At 53.5% G+C, this 16,836-nt stretch overlaps 1 protein-coding gene across 1 annotated transcript in view; it reads right to left on the minus strand.

Moving 5' to 3' along the window:
* APBA2 (amyloid beta precursor protein binding family A member 2) overlaps nucleotides 1-3,504 on the minus strand; it is a 235,930-nt gene extending 232,426 nt beyond the window's left edge. The window contains exon 1 of the mRNA XM_045795359.2: nucleotides 3,314-3,504. The gene's annotated coding sequence lies outside the window, so the exon portion shown is untranslated. The remainder of the gene's footprint in view (nucleotides 1-3,313) is intronic.
* Nucleotides 3,505-16,836: the final 13,332 nt, after the last annotated feature.

A 16,836-nucleotide genomic window follows, 5' to 3' on the forward strand; every position in this document is an offset into this window, starting at 1 on the left:
CATGCAGCCCAACTTACAAAATCCCACAGCCAGCACAGAAATCCTAATTCCCAGATCAATGGCACCCCACCAATATGGAGGACTCCCTAGCACACTGGGGAACCGTGAGCCCCATGGAGAGAGCCTGGTTTTGTGACCTTGAGGTTACTGTCCTCCCTCATGTGTCCAAGAGAGGACAGGGAGGGAATGAACTGACTTCGGGAAAGGCTATGGAAGACGGCCCACGCCAGCTGACTCAGCCTGTGCCAGCAGGCTCCTCGGAGGCACGAACTGGACCCAACCCAGGTAGTGGGCGGGGGACACAGACAGGGGATGGAGCCACAGAACCCTCCCTGTGGGCACATGGTCCAACCACCAACAGGCACCTGGGCCGCCTTTTGGTGAGCAATCATTAAATGGGACCTAGGTTGGGGACTGAGCTGTCTGACCGTGTCTACACGTCCCCATTCCTCACGGCCACCTGGCACACTCACAGCTACCGCCACCTCAGGCTCTCTCTCGCTCTCTCCGTCTCTCGAAGGCCAAGCTGCAAGGCAGGCGTGCTGGTTTCTGCCCCTTGTTCCAGAAGGCCCTTGAGGCCAGCTGGGGATGTGCTCAGGGCCTCTGTGCCCACCTGCCCCTAGCCTCCTCTGACTCCCCTGACAGCAAAGGTCTCTCCAAGAGTTCAGACTGCGGTGTCACCAGAGGCCCTCACCTGTTGAGTCACCAGGTCAAGCACGCAGAGCCAGGACAGGGAGGAGCTGAGGCCCAGAGGGGACCTGTATGTCTCTCCCCCAAGACACGCCACACGGCCGCCCAATCCACACAAAGCCTGGCCTGATGCTAACCTCTCCGTCCAGTGTGTTTTTCCTCTGAGTTCCTCAGCTGTGTCTAGGAAAAATCAAGGTGTTTTAGCGCTCCCTCTCAGTTTCCAGGGGTGCGACTGGTGTCTTTTACAATTATCCTGTATTTTTATCCAGCATTTCTTAGCTTGGTTGGCAAATTGAATTATTTATGCACCTCCATTTCACAATCCATCCCCACCAATTATTCCTGTGAAACTAATATTTTATATAAATAGGGAGGGGGTTTTAACTACTCAGGCGACTGTTACGCAAACAAGTTAATGAGCCGCACTCCGGCTTGGGCGCTGGAGGAAACACAGCGGGAAGAGAGTACGAAGTTGACCACCACCAGCTTCACTCTTCTGACAGCGCCTACCCCACCTCTCACTCACACTCTCTCTCTCTCTCTCTCTCTCACACACACACACACCATCTGGTTCAGCCTGCATGTCTCCCAGCGCAGAAGCCACCACTACTCCCGAGATGGAAAGGCAGGCCGTGGGGGGAGGGGCACCACGATCCCTAACAAATGACAAGAGGTCTGGAGACACAGGCTCCCACCCTGGCAGGGCCGCATCACTAGTACTATCACCAGACCCAGCCCAGCTCCAGAGACCACGCCAAGGGTCTCCCCGCCAGTGCTGGTGGCATCCCCTGGGGAGGCTGCCGGCTCAGCGCCAGGACCACCAGCAAGCTCCAGCCAGGCCACTAACTCCCTGCACACCGCCCAGAGTCGCAGCGGCTTCCATGTCAGGAGACCGTGGCCAGCCGGGGCTGCAGATGCAAGCCGCACAGGCAGCCGGCCTGGAGTAAGGACACAGGACGGGACATGCTGGCAGCTCTGGACTGACAAACAGAACCACGTGCCCCACACGGTGGACGCTGGCCACAGAAGTCCCCCCCCCCCCCGCCACCTCACCAGGGTCTAACCCCGAGGCTCTGGGTACCCACAGAGTACCTCCAATGTGTACCCCAGGAAAAGTCCTCCCGCGGCCACTGGGGAAGCTTTCAGGTCATTATTTCTAAAACCCGCTGTTGTTTCTCAAAGGCGGAGGGGGAATCCCAGCAAGGGGGCCGGAGGTTGAAGAGGCCAGGGACAACTCAGCCCACGGAAAGAAGTGCTGCGGTGAGAGTCCTGATGTGGGGGACTTCACCGTCCGCATGGTCATCTGTGAGTTCTTAACCACAGATTTGAGTCTGGCCCCTGTCAGGCAGTAAACGAACAGATCTGAAAAAAATGAAGTCCTCCTTCTGCAAGTAAGTTAAGACTAAGAGGCTCAATCTCAGCCTCCACGCGCGGCGAGGCTCAGACAGGGCGGGCCCCTCGCCGGCGCCCTCCGGACTCTTCCTGGCGCCCGGCCCAGGGCAAGTTCGCCCCCAGCCTCGGCACACCGAGGCCCGCCGCCCGCCGCCCAACTCAATGACCGGGGGCTCGACGTTCGCCTGGATCATCAGTGCCCAGGCTGTGCGCACAGCCGGGAAGGTGCCGAGGCGAACGGCGGGTCGCGCCGCACCCCTAGCCCCGCGCCGGCGGCCCGGGGGAACTAGGGGGTGGAATTTTTAATTGAGGAGTTTCTCCCTCTGGGCCTCATTATGAAGGGAAATGGGAGGGGGCGAAGAACGGGACTCGCCTTCCCGGGAGGCAGGAACCCCAGAAGCGACCCCAAACTCGGGACTTGCCCTGAACGGGGACTTGGTGCCAACGCCAAGCGGGGCCGCGGAACGCACCAGCCGCCCGGCCAGCCCGGCGGGATCGGAGCTGGCAGGCACCGCCGGCCAGCGCCCCCCGTCCGCGCAGGGTCGTCCCCCACCTCGGAGCCCCCCGCCCGGGATGCGCGAGCCTCCTGCTCTGCCTCGCAGCGCCCGCCCGCCGGTCCAGGGGGCGCCGGTCCGCCCCCCACCCTCAGACCCCAGCGGCTCCCCGCCGCCCCGCAGTGCCGCGAGTCCGGGGCGGGCAGCGCTCGGGCCGCAGCATCTGCGCCCCGCCCCGCGCCCCGGCACCCACACCCACCCCGCGCCGGCCCGGACGCCCCCAGGCTGTGGCCGCGGCCCCCAGCTTACCTGGCCCGGGCGCGGGGCCGCGCGGGTGCACCGCCGCCGCCGCCCCGCCGCCGCCCGCTCGTTCCGCGAGGCCAAGCGCTGGGCCGCCGCCGCAGCTCTTTGTGAGCCCGCGCCGAGCCGCACACCGAGACTGCTAATGAGCCCGGGAAGCTGAATAGCGGCGGGCGCGCCCCGGACGCGGCGTACGGCACGCAGGGCCGCCTCTGCCGGGCGCACGCGGCGCGGCCGCCCGGCGCTCCCCGAACCGGCCTGCGGCGGCCGCCCGCCCCCCCGCCCCGCCCGGCCTCGCCCGCTGCCCCCCGCCCAGCAGCCGCGGATCTCAAAACGCCCGCGGGCGAGCGCGTGCGGCGGGAAGAAAGGGAGGACAAAGATGCGTTAGTGCCCAGCCCCCTCCCGGAGCCCCGCGGCCGGACGATCGGCGGGCGCACCTGGGGCCCGGGTCCTTAGGGGCTAGGCTCGGGGACAAGGATCAGAGCCCGGGCTTGGGCAGCCGCGGCGCCCCGACCGCCCCCCGGCCCTGGGGAGCACACAGATTCCCGGGCGCACCCCGGACCTGCCGGATCCGGAGCTGTAGGGGTCTGGTCCTCATGCGGGTCGAACAGGTGACGGCCAGCTCCCCCGCGCCCGCACTCTGCCCCGGGCGCCGCGCTGCCCCCTGGCGGGCTCGGGAGCGCGTGCGACGCGGAGGGGTCGCGGCGACCGCGCCCTGCTCGGCCCCGCGCGGCGGCGTGCGGAGGCCCCAGGCGAGAAGCCCTCAGGGATCGCAGCCTCTCGGGAAGCCCCATGTGGGAGGGGAGGCTTCCCCCAGCGCAGGCCCCCCAGTCGTGGGCTGCATTCCAGGTCTTCTCCAGCCTCTTGTTTCTAATATCCTGTGCTACCTGAGCTCCCCACGGCTGACCTCCCTTACCTGGGGCCTCGCCCGAGCGCGCGCTGTCGTTGCCGTTCTGAATGCAGAGGACCCTAACCCCGTCCATTTCCAGACACCCACGCACCTCTCAAGAAGAGTCGGTGATGCACCCCCCACAGCACGAATAATCCTCCCTGAAGCCCTCAAAGGTTGTGCTGAAGACGGTGGTGTCACGTTTGACCCCTCTGGCCCTTTCGTGCGATCGTGGGGGGGGGGCGGGTAATAGATAACCTGAGGGCTCTACCCAGATGAGTGCACGGGGTGCCTTGGAGGCTCAGGGCAAGGGCTCAGGTGCCTCCTCCCCCACATTCTGATTATTTGCCTTCTGTTTTCTTTTGTCCTTTGGCTGGATTCGGGTGAAAACGTGGGTGGAGGCAGTTCTGAAGAGGAGTGCCACAGGAGGAAAGGGAGGCCCAGGTCGGGAGAGTGGAGCCCCTTCTCCCGCAGTACTCTAAGGGCCAGAGCCGAGACCCTGAGGGAAAGGGGCTGGGGAAAGCTAAATCCTGAGCCAGACTCGCACTAGCAGCAGACCTGGGGTGGACTTCCTGTGGGCTTGGGCCGGGTAGATACTCACAGTGACCCCGAGGGCCAGAGCCTCCGGTCCGGAAACTGGTCCTGTAGCCCAAGCGCCAAGCAAAGGCGGAGGAGGCAGAGGCCAAACGCAGGCAGGGGCAGGTTCCTGACCTACTGCCCGTCGCCCCTCGAGGGGAGCTTATCTCCACTGTCTGTGTTCCACCTGCTTAAGCATTCTGTTCACATGTAGGCGACAAAAAGTTCAGCTTCATCCAGCTTCTAGGGCCCCAGCTTTTCCCCAAATGCCAATGACTGGATCAAACAGTTGGGAAGGGGGCGCCTGGGTGGCTCAGTCGTTAAGCGGCTGCCTTCTGCTCAGGGTGTGATCCTGGCGTTCTGGGATCGAGCCCCACATCGGGCTTCTCTGCTAGGAGCCTGCTTCTTCCTCTCCCACTCCCCCTGCTTGTGTTCCCTCTCTCACTGGCTGTCTCTCTCTGTCAAATAAATAAATAAATAAATAATCTTAAAAAAGAAAAAAGAAAGAAAAGAAACAGTTGGGAAGAAATGATTCCATAGCCTTAAATATCAAGTATGAAATCCAAGTGTTCATCTTTCCATCTTACCTTGCTCCAACGTGGTCAGGTTCCTTAGGAAAGCGCATACCTATGCCTGGAAAGGATCTGCACAGCCTCGTGCATCTGTGCATATGGGGGGGTGGCGAATTCTGGGCTGTTGCCTTCCACGGCTCTCCTAGCGCTATTCCCATGGGCAAGCTCTGGGCCAACCACTGGGATCAGACCCTATCCCTGCACACGTGAGCAGTCGTGGCTGATGTCCACAGGCCACAGGGTCGAAGGCACAGGCCTGCCTCCACCTCACTCAGGACTCCTAAATCTGGTGAGCTCGGGCCGACCGTCACTATTCAGAGAGTTTTGAAAGAATTTTGGAGCAGGAATGACCCAAGTCTTCCACGAAACTTAAAAAGCCATAACATAAAAGATTGCTAAATTTGATTTCAGAAAACTTCCTGCATGCCAATCATCATCATAAGCAAAGTCAACAACAAATCAGGAACAAAATACCTGCAACTCAGGACCACTAGCAGTTCATTTCCCTAATATATACATATCAAAAATATATACTTACATATATATTATATACTTAAATATATATGTAAGTATATATTCGTAAGTATATATAAGCATATACTCATACATACTTATCAAAAATAGATAAGAATAAACGACTCGGGAGAAGAAAAAAGAAAACAGATCAAGATATGAAACAAACAGTTCACAGGTTAGGAAGCACAAATGACTTTTATTTTTTATTTTTTTAATGTTTTTTTATTATATTATGGTAGTCACCATACAGTACCTCCCTGGTTTCTGATGCAAAGTTTGATGATACATTAGTTGCGTATAACACCCAGTGCACCATGCAATACGTGCCCTCCTTACTACCCATCACCAGCCTATCCCATTCCCCCACCCCCTCCCCTCTGAAGCCCTCAGTTTGTTTCCCAGAGTCCATAGTCTCTCATGCTTCATTCCCCCTTCTGATTACCCCCCTTTCTTTATCCCTTTCTTCCAAATGACTTTTAAACATCTGAAAAGATATCCTCCTTATTCATAATTAGAAACATAAGTTAAAACTACACCTAGACACCATGGTTTTTACCTTTCAGAGACCCAGGCGTGCATTAACACAAAATGTCCCAAGGGCGAGGGGAAACTTTCCGACTCCCACACTGTGGGGGAGTGGAAATTGGTACGACTTCTATGGCGGAAAATTAGATCACTTCTAGTGAAATTACAAATGTACAAGCCTTTTGACCTAAAAATTCCATTTCTAGGGGTTTTTATACGCGTATACTACACACATGCAAAATAGCCATGAGTAGAGTTATCCATTGTGTCGTTTGTATGCTCAACAGCCTTGATATCCATGCAGAGCAGACTGTTCAAAACGTGAGGGCACATCCACTCAAATTATATGCAGCCGTAAAAGGAGGAAACAAGGAAACATGATGAATTAACATGGAACGTGCGAGATACATTGTTAAAGAACAAAGAGAAGAAGGTGTGTGTAGTGTGCCAATGTGTTTAAGACAGAGAACAAGAAAAAAGAGGGAGTGTATGCATGCCTGCCCACAATCATAAAGCCTCTCTTAAAGCATCATCAGAAACTAATAAATATTGGTCATCTGTGGAAAGGAAATTGGTAGCTAGGTAAGGAGGGACAGGATGACTTTTTACTGATGATATATTTTTTTGAAGTGTATATTATTATATATCCCGAAACAAAATCTTTAATTATCATTCATAACCCTGGTTCTTAACCCTGTAAAGGGTAACAAACTTCTGAAATCTCTGATCTTTTCCCCAGGGGAGAAAAACAATAGGCACTCTGATCCGGAAACTAAGATGAATACTGCAGTAACCCCCAAGGTTGGATCACGTGGCCATGTGACCTACCGCCACTTAGTGGCAGTATCCATGAATTGCAGGCTTGGTGCTAATCTTGTTCAGCCCAGAGGAGCTCCCCACCAGAACAGATTTCCTACAGGGCATTTATAAAATGGAGCCCAAATCTTGTCAATTCCTCAGCACTCACCATAATTTAGTTTTTTCTGTTTTGTTTTTTGTAAGTATTTTTTTTACAATTATTTATTTATTTGTCAGAGAGAGAGAGCACAAACAGGGGGAGTGGTAGGCAGAGGGAGAGGTAGGCTCTCTGCTGAGCAAGGTGCCTGACGCTGGACTTGATCCCAAGACCCTGCGATCATGATGTGACCCAAAGGCAGATGCTTAACTGACTGAGCCACCCAGGCATCCTTCACCGTAACTTAGTTTTAAAAAATAACACACTACCCTTCCCTATATAGGGCAGAAGATTAATGCTCTGCCTTATTGTCTGGGGAGGACATTCCCTCATAAAACTGCTGCATGACAGAATATTAATTTTTCTTCCTAAGCTGAGTATATAAAGCCATCTGACTGATAAAGACGTGTCTCCTGTTGGTACGGAGGGCAGAACAACTCATCTTCCATAAAGTTACCGCTGGGCCAAGTTGGGTCTCACCTCTCTTGCTAATTCCAAGCACTTGAGCTTTTCTTCCTTACCTCTTCACCCCTTCATCCTTGTGTAGTCAAAGTGCCTTGACTTGGGAGCCAGGGGGCCACTAGTCTCGTCCCAGCTAAGGCCCGAGCCAGGACAAGGACTCAGGTAAATCAGCTGAAGCCTCCATGGCATGATTTCCTCCTCTGTTCAGGTGAGGACGTTGACCTCTAAAATCCCCAAGGTCCAGGACTTAGGAGAAGAAACGTCATCTAAACCACCCCATGAGAATCTCTTGGTGCTCTTACCTTCAGGATTTAAGTCAGTGGGAAGATTCACCAACCACGTCACACTCTGGGTTTTCCAAGACCCCAGGCTTTACTTGAGAAGACACAGAGACACATAGCACGAAAATGCCATTGATAACCATGAAAGCAAAGTACCTTCTTAAAAAGTAAATAACATTGTTTTGTTGTTGATGTTGGTTTTGTTTTGTTTTTACTGATTTCAGGACACAGATTCTGCAACAAAACCCTGGCTTTATAACAATAAACAGATGATTATAAACAATGAAAGCCCTGTCTCCTGATCCTCCAGATCTTGGCCTCAGGAGCCACACAGAACAGTCTGCAGGAGCATGAGGCATGACCTTTACCCTCAAGCAGGACCTTTGAGGGGGGATTCCTGGTGTGGGTGCTGGCACGGGTCTGGGAAAAGCAGAGGTTTGTTGTTTTCATGAGAGAAGTTACCCACTGCATTTTGGGTGATACCCACAATGCAGACCTTCTTTACTCTAGAGGCTCTCTAGGGTAGATAATGGAGGGAAGCTAGTGGAGACCATGAGGCATGGATGTAGGTAGTATGTATGGTACGGATGGTAGGTAGACGGTGCAGCAGAGAGGGCAGGGTGGACATAGTAAGGTACAGTGTAGACAATCACTCGAGCATGCCTAGTTCCAAGGAATGGAACACGTCAGTGCCAACCATCTCTGTGGGGTGGAGAGGATGGGCCAGATTGTGCCAGGCACAAGACTACTCTGACACCCTTTATTTTATAATTTGGTCAAGGGGAAAGGGTGATGGAGGTGGGTCAGTCTTCACAAGGAGGTGGGCCCTCTTGGGAGAGAAGGACTAAGACTCCATTCACCGTTCTCTGAGAAGGAACATGAAGGAAGCCACAGAGGGTCTGTGTCAGGATGAGACAGGGATGACCCAGATTAAAGCCTGCATCCAGACAGGACTCCAGGACCCAACCTAACAGTTCTAGAGAGTTCTGCTTTGGGCATGTCCAGAGGACATGTGTTTGGGGACCAGGGACCCGGCATAGTCACAGACTGGGGGCCAGAGCCCACCGCGGAACTTCCTCATGGCAGGGGCGCAGTGGGGCCCAGAGCTCCAGCAGGACCCATCTTGAAGGCTCCCTGTTGGTATTGAGAAGCTTCTGCCTTCGAGCCCAACTGCACCTGTTCTGGAGCCACTGAGCATTTGGAAGTGATCTGAAGCTCCCTCAGCAAGGAGCCGTCTCAGAGAGGGTGCCGATAGGCAGACTGAGCATCAGCAATTCACAAGCAAAGACAAATCAGCAGTACCCGGATTTGTCATTGGTGTTTGTGAGCTGGGTGGCGTGATACGACGACACAGCCCTGGCTCCGAGCTATGGAGCTCCCCTTTCTGCTCTTCCCTGAGCACGGAGGCTGTCAGATGATTTGTGTTGCAATGAGTTGCCCTTCTTCTGGTAAGAAGAACACAGGTGTTCCTCTGTGGAATCTTACCCTTCTGTTATCCTCTTAGGAGAAGCCCCACACCCCACCCCGCCCAGTCCCACTCACCCCTCCCATGGGATAGGCTACCAGGATAGGCACATGAGTTGGGCCAAGCCAAATCTGTATATTCTATCCCCCTGATTCTAGGGCTTAGCTCAGGGGTGGGTGTGTGACCCAAGCAAGTCCCTAGGATTTAGTCCCAGGACTTGGCTGGAAGTACTGTGAAAGAGACACCCTCTCCACTGGGATCATAAGCAGTAAGGATAATGAAAGCCTAGAGCCCTCACGCCCCCCCTGTGAAGAGACCTGCTGGAGACTAAGGCTAAGATGGAGGAGAGCAGGGCTGAAGGAGGCAGTAGGCCACAATGACATCATTTGAAGCTCTGGATCCAGCCATGCCTGATCTTCCTGCCGCTAGACTTTTCAGTTATATAAGTCAGTCTGAGTTGAGTTTCTGTCCCCTGTAACCTTAAGAGTCTTGTCTGATACCATGAGAATCATAAAGCTTGTTCATTGTAGCTGGTGGCAGTCATTAGTGCTGACATCTGCAGGGAACTTCAGCATGGCGCGGGCTCACCTGGTGACCCACATGAGCCCACATGGGGGCTCCAAGGACAACTGTACAATGTGGCTCTTCCAGGGGCAGTACCCCAAGCTGAATGACCTCACTCGGGGCTCAGAGTTCACCTTGTCTTCGAACCTGCTATACTTGGTTTATACGAGGTTAACCACCTTCACCCGTCCCACGTCAGAACTGGGAGCCTAACCCAGGTGATTCTGCAATGATCTGGCAGCATCTGGAGACATTTTGAGTTGTCGTGGCTGGGGCCGATGCTACTGGCATCCCGTGGATGGAGACCAGGGATGCTGCTAACCAGCCTACCATGCAGGGCAGCTCCCCCCATGAGAAATGATTTGTCCCAAGCCCAGATGTCAATGGCGCTGAGATCGAGAAACTGCCATATTATCTTCTAACGTGTCCACTTATTTACATGAAAAGAACCTTATAAATACGTAAAAGTTACCCTTTCCCCGTGCCCCACCCCCAGCCAGAGCCCTAGAGTCCCCCATGCCACATCTAGGTACAAATGCAGGCCCAGTGCTGGAGGTAGGAACTGGCTCAAGGCGTGCTCCCTGGCTCCTCTTCCTCAAGCATGACTGAGCCCCTGCTCAGCTAGTTGAGGTCCCAGGGCCGCAGTCGGGCAAGGCCTGATGACAACCAGGACACCTGCATTAGGGGCCAGGTGACAGGTAGACCGTTTTCCCGGGTGAGAAGGGCTGTGGGGAGGGCTTCCTGGAAGGAGTGCGCCAAGCCCACCCTCCCGCTCCTCGGGGCTGCCTTGCACCCCAGTTCCCTCCCTGCCACATCCCCCTAACTCCTGCCCTCCCCCCCTCCCCTGCGCCCTGCACCAATCCCTGGGATCCCTGCTATTTCCTTGGGTCTGGCTGCCTGTCTTGGAAATAGTCCTAGAACCCTTTACACTGAATGCACTGACCCCAGGAAGCCTCCTTACAGCTTCCAGAGAAAGGACTTGGAGGCATTGTGCCTTTGCAGCAGGCTTCCTTTCTCTCTGGAGTGGGCTCTTTGATGCTTTGTCAAGGAAGCTCTTGTTAAAGACACCCCAGGCAGAAAGCCCAGCCTTCCTGGCAGTGCAGGGCTACGGGGTGGGGGTGGCGTGGGGGGTGGAGCTGGCAGCGGCCCCTCCCACTGCCCAGGGCCGCCCCACACCCCTGCCTGACAACTGTTCCATTTTCTCAGCTACCTTTTCTCACACCAGGCGCCCTGGCAATGCCCTTGCCCGCCCGGAGCGCTCTCCCCGCAGGGCCCCTGCGCTCTCCAGGAGAGCCTTCTCAGCCTGCATACATTTTCCTAAGTGGCTTTTGTTGCTGCTTGCAGATCTTTATATATTTGGAAGATCATTCGGTTAGCGGTTCTCTCTGACACTGGAGGCTGTACATTCAACTGACGCATGAGGCAGCTTGGGATCCACTTCTGTGCCTGCCTAGGGGCCATTTCGGTCAGATGGATGACCACAGGGCCGTACCGTGTTTGGGAATATTTCATGGGTTAAGGAGGCCACGTCTGGGCCAGCAAGGTAGGTAAAGATACATGCCCACAGCTACTCAGCTCCGGAGGGCCCAGGGCAGGCCCTAGTGCATCATCGTTAGGACATTGTTTTTTAGCAGCCGCGATGGGCTGAATTGTGACCCCCTCCCAAAAAAAAGATGTTAAGGTACTAAACCCTAGTACCTGTGAATGTGACTTATTTGGAAATAGGGTCTTGGCAGATGATCAAGTGAAGATGAGATCATTAGGGTGGGCCCTAATCTGATATGACTGATGTCCATCTAGAAAGGGGGTGTTTGGACAGAGACAGACACACATGGAGGGAAGATGACGTGAAGACCGCGGGAGAAGACCATCTGTAAGCCAAGGAACTCCTGAGGCCCCCAGCAGCCAGGACGGAGGCCTGGAACAGATTCTCCCTCATGGCCCTTCAAGGAAAACAACCCTGCAACACCTTCATTGCAGACTTCCAGCTTCTGGGGCTGTAAGACAACGCACTTCTGTCATGAAAGGCACCCAGGTCGTGGTACCCTGTTATAGCAGCCCTGGAAACCATACACCTTTGAAATTAGGATTCTCCCGTGACATGTTGCAACCAACCCCAACTATGTCCACACGGTCCCTTGTGCACCCCTCTGCCAGCTTTGATGGGCTTTTCTTCCAGTCTCTCCACTCTCCTTGGAGAACCACCCTTCACACCACTGGGCAGCTGAAACTTCCTGGAAGGAAATATCCTCCAGGGCAGGAACCGGTACAAGAGTATGGAAGCTCTCTTACCTCCAAGTGGGACAACCCCAGAGGGGTGTTTGACCCTTACAGCCCCATGTGGGGTCAAGCTGATGTGGGATGTGGGGATGATGATGTGGGAATTCTCCTGAAAATGCACTCTTCCTCAGCTTCTCCCAGGGCCCCTCACTGGGCTCTTCTGGGAGCAGTTTCCTAGAAGTCCACGCACCTCCTTCTCAGCCTCTTCTTCTGGGCTCCAGACCTAAAAAGGGTGCAGAAGTGACCCCAGGAGGCCGACCCTGAGGCTGGGACTCTGGCGACAGCTGACTTGCCAGGCAGAGGTTAGTGGAGGGCTGAGAACCCGTTGAGAACCCCACCTGCTGCCTTCTGGAGCTTCGCAGTCCTGAGATTTGCACCTGTGTTGAGTCAGACTGAAGCCAAGTGGAAGGGGACTCACTGATGGTGCAGAATTCCTGGGATTGAAGGGAAGAGGGAAATGAGGGAAGACAATCAGCCAGGTTGACCAGTACCAGTTAAGGCACGTGGCAGCACTGGAGCAAACCCTCCTCTCCTGCATCAGACGAGACTTGGCCCAGGTCACTTGAAGAAAAGCAGAACTTCAGAGATGGCTGCATTCAGAGCCTCGGCAACTTCCTGGAGCAGAGGCACAGCCCTGTCGGTCAAGGAGGGAAGCCCTGCACAAGGGGGGCCCTGAAAAACAGCAGGGAGGGAAAATCCTCCCATGGACAGACTTCAGGCAGTGTGCCTGGTCACCTACCTTGAACAGGGAGAGAAATGGCCCAAGGTTGGACATATTTATGGGCACAAGTTAGTGGCTTGGCTAGTTGGTCAGGACCATGGAGCAAACGTGGAAGCTCTGTGTCATGGTGGCCACATGTGGATGGACCTATGGGAGTAGGCACACTGGAAGGATCTCGGTGTGGTACATTAATGCCCACCTAACAGCACCCAGTGCAGAGGAAGCATGACATCAGCAGGTGGACAAGGGGATTCACCTGAGACGTGTCCACCAGTGTCTGTCCTCAGCCAGCACAGGATGGACACAAAGGGCCCATGAAGAGCAGCCATGGTGGCAGAGAAGGAGACTACGCATGATCCAACAGCCTGGACTTCTCACCAAGACCAATCTAGCCACCGCCACTGCTGAACGTCCCACCTGTCAGCAACAGAGACCATGCCGAGCCCCAGTTATGTCACCACCCCTCAGAGACACCAAACAGCCAGTTAGTGGCAAATCGATTACCCCTTCTGTTCCGCAGATTCCAACAATTCATCCTGATTGGGACTGTCATGAATTCCAGGGATGGTTTAATATTTCCCATCAGAACCACTCTCTGAGTACTCACGTCGTCTGATCAACCCCCGTGGGATCCTGCACCATGTTAGCTTGGACCAAGAGGCCCACTTTATGGTGAAGGAGGTATAGGGAGCAATGAGCACATGATCATAAGATCCATGTTCCTACAAGATTTGACACCAACCGGAAGCTTTTGGCTTGGTGGAACGTGGACACAGACTCCTGAAGTTGCAGCTAAGTTGCTGATGTAGGGATACGTCCTGCAAGGTTGGGCACTGCTCTTCAGGCTGGTGCACGCCTTCAACTGCAGTTAGGATGCCTAGACGCACGAGCTGGGGAGCCAGCAGTGGTCCCTTGTAGGAATGACCCTGCTCATTATCGTTCCTAGTGAGCTGCAACGGGGATTGGTGCTTCCCACCACCACTATTTTAGGTTCTGTAGGTCTCCTGAGGGTCTAGAGGTCCTCACTGCCAGAGGGGACAGGCTCTTCCACTGGAGACCCGGGAGGAGTCACACTGGATGTACAGCAATGGGGGTTACCTGGTAATTTCGTGTTCCCTGTGCCAGGAGACAAGAGGGTAAAGAAGAGGGTTGCCATTCTGTAAGGGAATTGACCCTCATTGCCATGTTGAGAAAGGAACAAGGAGAACTGCCCTCGGATCGGGAGTCCATTGTGGCATCTGTGGGTGCTCTCATGCCCAGTTTGAACCCTAACTAGACAGCACTGGAACCATAACCAGGTAAGTGTGTAGTAACCAGGGGCTCAGCCCCGCAGAGATGAAGGTGATCCCACTGGGCACACCACTCAGCCAGCAGTCCTGGCCAAGTGTGAGGGGAATTTAGGACAAATGGTAGCTGTGTGTACTAGTTTCCTGGGGAGCCCATGGCAAACTACGGCAGATTGGACACCTTAAACAACAGGAACGTTTCCCAGCTCTGGAGGCCAGAAGTCTGAAATCAAAGTGTCAGTAGGGTGGGCTCTTTCTAAGGGCCATGAGGGAGAATCTGTTCCAGGCCTCTCTCCTTGGCTTATAGATGGCCGTCTTCTCCCTGTGTCTTCACATCATCTTCCAGGTACCCACATCTGTCTCTCTGTCCAAGGACAGAGACATACAAGGACACCAGCCATATTGATTGAGGGCCACCCTAGCAGCCTCATTTCAACCTGAGCACCTCTGTAAAGACCTCATCTCAGCCACAGTCTGAGATTCTGAGGGCTATGATACAATATATGAATTTGGAGAGGGGGTTGGGGGTGGGGATGCTGGTGGGGGACACAATTCAGCCCGTAACATGGAGGGAGATATTGAATATCATTTATGGCCTGGGGAGCGACTACATCTATGAGTCTGAAGTTCATCCTGCTGACCCTCCCTGGCAAGATCTCCCTCAGATAATGTGGCCAACTAGGATCCTGAGGAAGCCAGGACAAGATTAAGTAAATTGACTAGAAAGGTACAAGGGCAGGGCTTAGCAGATACTGTGGGAATTCCTGTCAGATCCCTAGTATTCTCTCCACCATCCTGCGCTCCTGGCTGCACCTTGCACCACACTTCTCTCTAGAGACTTGCCCTTGGGCTACTGAAGTTGCTGAGCGTAGAGAGATGGACACATCTGGATTTTATAGACCCTCAGAGCAGCCTGAAGACAATGACGGTTGTATATAATGGAATAATAATAATAACAGTATTAATTGATTAGGGTCGGTGTCTTCTCTGCTTAATCACTGGACATCTATGTTTATAGGTCACTGAACATCTAAGCTAATTTGGGGAAGTGACTGAGCCATTTCTAGAGAAAGGTTGCTTAAGACTCATACCCAGTGTGCCATTTCTGGGCACATGGTGGCTGGAGGAAGACAAAATTTCTATTGAGCAGTCAAAACAAGTCTCCCTGGGGCCATCTACTTGGTTTTGGGGGTGGGTGCATGTTTGTATTACTGCTGTAACAAATTACCACACACTCAGTGGGCTTCAAACAACACAACTGATTATTTTAACAGATCTGCAGGCTAGAAGTCCTTCAAAGATCTCACTAGGCTAACATGCAAGGTGTTCTGGAGGCTCCAGGGGAAAATCAATGCCTTGCCTTTTGCAGTTTCTAGAGACCATGCATAGCCTCCTTCGTCCATCTTCACAGTCAAGAAAATCCTATTTCTCTGGCCCTGCTTCTGTTTTTGCATCTTTCACTGACCACAGGCAGGAGAGGTTCTCTGCTTTAAGGACACAAGTCAGTAGATTCTGCCTACCTAGGTAATCCAGGATAATCTCTCCATCTTGAGGTCCTTAACCACATCTCAATCTCGTTTTCCTGTAGGGTAAATATTCACAGGTTCCAGAGATTAGGATGTAGGCACCTTTTGGGGGGCTACTGTTCTGCCTATCACAGTGTACAACTGTTGAGAAATGTCTCTTCAAAAGAAGCAGCGTGCATCATGGTTAAGCAATCACAGTCACGTCAAAACCCAGCCCTGGGCTATGACCCTGGGTAAGTGGCCCTCCTCTATACAACTTCAGCTTTCTCAGCTATAAAATGGGAGATATATCATCATTTGCCTTAGGGGGTTGTTGTAAGAGTTGAATTAGGGGGCACATGTACATCTCTTAACCCAGAGCCTAGCATGCAAAAAGGGCCAATTCATGTTGGGCATTATTATAATTGTCATTGCTATAAAATGGAGACATCCTCCTATGGTGAGTTTCTGCCTGCCTGACATTTTTTTTTAACTCCCACCTGAAATTTCAGGTTCATGGGGTTCCAGGTATGGCTGAGATTCCTCAACTGAAAAATGGAGTCATCGTTTCTTCTTTAGAAAGTGGTTGTGAGAATTTAGTTCATTAATTATGTATATTAAAAATACTCCTGTGCCACACACTGGCCTAGGGCCTGGACTGTAACAATAACAAACCAGCTTGAGCCCTGCCACCAGCACACTGTTGCTGGGAGCAGACAGCAGGGTGGCGCCCGTGGGCACGGATGTTCAGGGTACAGACTGAGAAAGATGGACCAGAAGGCTTGGCCAGGCAGAAGGTGCTGGCATGTTTGCCCTCATCTGAGATTTGGCTGCTGTAGTTCGAAGCTGATAATAGTCAGCTGAAGTTGGCTAATCGAGTCCTCCAACACCTGTTTAAACCATTCTATATAAAATCTCTCTTTCAAAATAGCCAGTGTGGGTTTGTTTCCCAGCCTGGATCCTCACACAGTCAGACCTAGTCACGTTCCCCAGAGACAGACACTCCAAGATAGATCCTGGGGTCAGTCTGGTCATGTCCCAGGCCTGGAGCACAGTGTTAAACTCCTTGACAGTGGAAAATATGGTGCTAGTAATCCATGCCATGCTGGGCATCACAATTGACCAAATTCCTGCTTGTGGTTGCTTTGGGTGAAGACTTTACTAAAGCCATAGCTCTGGGGGATGCGGAGATTGCTGCTGTTAACTGGTAAGGATGGCTTCAAGGACTGTGGGGCTGGATGGCTCTTCTTGCCACACCAGAGCCTCTACAGAAGGACAATGACAAACTTGGAGTTGAAACTTAGAGCTCAAGCCCCAGTCAGGAGAGCAGATGACTTCTGTCATTTTCTGTGCTATAGCCGTA

Source organism: Ursus americanus, chromosome 28 (assembly GCF_024610735.1).
Source record: "Ursus americanus isolate L20-20 chromosome 28, mUrsAme1.1.p, whole genome shotgun sequence".
Taxonomy (NCBI): Eukaryota; Metazoa; Chordata; class Mammalia; order Carnivora; family Ursidae; genus Ursus; species Ursus americanus.